Source organism: Anopheles darlingi, chromosome 2 (genome assembly GCF_943734745.1).
Source record: "Anopheles darlingi chromosome 2, idAnoDarlMG_H_01, whole genome shotgun sequence".
NCBI lineage: Eukaryota > Metazoa > Arthropoda > Insecta > Diptera > Culicidae > Anopheles > Anopheles darlingi.
The window spans coordinates 12,691,772-12,694,536 of NC_064874.1; positions in this window are offsets into that span (position 1 = coordinate 12,691,772).

The window sequence follows — 2,765 nt, forward strand, 5'->3', positions numbered from 1 at the left end:
CTGGCCACGTGCAGGCCTTTCAATCGAGGAAAAGAAAATCATGGAACCCATTCATCCGCACCGCGATTGGTTGGAGACGAGACCACCGACGGTGACCGACCGGTGACTGAGGTTTCCAGGGTGCCACGTGCCACCTTCAGTCGCTATCAGTCAGCCGTTTGATCTCCAAACCATCGAATGGGGTCGACGAAAGCAAATGTTTGGACAAAACCACGAAACACAACACACTCACACACGCACGCACGGGTTTAGGTGGATTGTCATCGTGCGTTTCCCAACTGTCTACAAGCTTGCCTCCTTCTGCCAGTCCTCCTGGAACCCGGTTTTATTTATCCAGCGAACGCATTCGAGACGCGCTCTTGCGTCTGTATCGATCTGGTCTTTGCATCGATTGCGACCGGCAGCTGCCTAAGCTGACACTAATACCACGCTGCTAGCAAAGGTGCGACCTTTTTGCGACAACATAATTGAAGCCACGTGCCTTGTGGAGAACTTTCCACCGATTACCAGAGATGCAGCCCGAGTTCAATCATTTAACAGTCCATTAACGACATAATGAACGGGAAGTGCGGCTCGCCCGGTACATCTGATAGTGTTTACACACCCAACACACAACTCGGTAGCAAATAGCTCATGCTGGATCAGCGAGAAGAGAGCGACTCGTGACACACAAAAAAAGTGGCAAAAGTGATGATCAACCACTTAACGGCACCAAAAGGCGCCTCGATGCTTCGATGTTTTGCAATCGCACACACACACACACACACACGCTGCGACACACTATTTACATTTAATCTTATTTGATTTTCCTCGCCCTCACTTGCACCCTCACACCACTCTTTATGCTACCGACGAACCGAAGTCTCGATTGCTCTCGATGCTTTCCGCATTTCCATTTAAACGGTTTTTCCGCACACCACGAGGCCATGGTGCGCACTCGCGGCCTATTGCGCGTATCGAATTGATTCCGGTTCCGGTGCCAGGAGCTCTAGCCTTGCGACGGTGCGGCTGTTCGGTCCCCCTAAAGTCAATGGATCGATTTGTGTTCGCTCGTTTCTTTTTGGAATGTAATGTAACAGTGGAGAGCCGGGGAAGGGCGATCTGGAGAACATTTCATACTGCTGGCTGCTGCTGCTGCTGCACGAGGCGGACCACATGTGGTGTTCGTGTTCGCGTTCGGTCGCAATTTGTGCCGGCGAGAGATGAGAAATGTGTTCGATTAATTTCAATTTTTGGAGCCTCAGCTTTTGGCTGCGAGATGCCACGAGTTGAAGAACGATAATGCTCGCCCGGCTTCGATTATTCAATATTTATGAAGCAATCGCTTACGGTCCGGGTACTTGCGGATGCGTATTTCGATGCGTATGCTCGTTCTTAATGCACCATAAGCTTAACAAATGGCTGATGATGCGGTACAAATGAGTGCGCATGTGTCTGTGTGTTGGGCGATGTTTGAATAATTGAATTCCCCCTCTGTCCACCGTTAGATGAGTTGTTGAGAAATGGAAATACCTCCGCTCAATCGGTGCTGCTGCTGCTAACGCTGCGCCCATTTGAAGCAAAACCTTTCAACCACTTCGGGGTCGACACCATCGTGGTCCTTCCAGTTTCTCTCTTTCATCTCCTCTGACGCTGGCATTGCAAACTCCATTACAGTCCAGCACAACCCAAGGAAGCCACCTAAAAAGGGGAATGAAAAGAGGATAGAGTTCGGCACCCGCCTTTTATTATCGAGAGGTGACCGTTGGTCGACGACGATGGTTGTGCGGACGCTGCACCCATTTCCAAATTAAAAAGTAACCATTTAACACGCTGGCTTCGGGTTCGGTGGAAGCGCTCGCGAGGCACAAAAGCCGGAACCTCCAACGGAACGTCTAACCGAACGGACTGTGACCAAAGAAGCGGATGGGGTGACGGAGGTTTATGCTTTCTACGGCACCCCGAACCAACCCCGAGATGCTGGCTGGTAAATGGTTGTTCAATGGTCGGTTGGCCGTGAACCATTACTTTGCTGCTTGTAGCCCCAGAAACCACCACCATTACAAGGAACTATTCGTCGTCCAGCAACCGAGGAGCAGCAGCAGCAGCAGCAGTAGAAGGAGAAGACGAATGGTGAAAAACATGAAGAAAGAGCCGAAGAAGTGCAATAATCCATTATGATTTCGCTTTGCTTCGCTCCGAATTCGAAGCCCGCTGGCCAGCAAGCAGCAGCCAGGGGCAAGTGAACGGACGGGACCTTCCCCTCGGAATGCAAGCTTTCTGGTACCGGCCGGTCTAGTGGCCTCGAGCGACGGGAGTGCTTTGCTTTCCAGTTGGCGGTTCGGTGGTTTCGGGGTTTTGCGTGCGCATCGATGCATCACCGACTGCATTTCACTGTCTGTATGTGTATGTGCGTGTATGTGTGTGTGTGTGTGAGGAAAACGCAAAAAGCGGATTCAATTTTTCATTCCTACTGGCCAGCCGGATCTGCCGGAACTGCCGGAAGGTACAGAGGCAGCCACGGAGCATCCGACACACACCCACACACACACACGCGGCCACAAACGGACGCAAGGACTTCATTTTAGTTGCGTTAGTCAGCAGAACTGGAGGCGAAGGTCATTCGTCTTTCTTTGGGTTTTGTGGCCGCATTCCTTCGCTACCGTTTTCAGAGAGAGAAAGAGAGAGAGAGAGAGTAAAGGGAAGAGAGAGAGAGAGAGAGAGAGAGAGAGAGAGAGAGAGAGAGAGAGCTAAGAGGAGCATGGAACGGAAGGCCAACCGCTGCT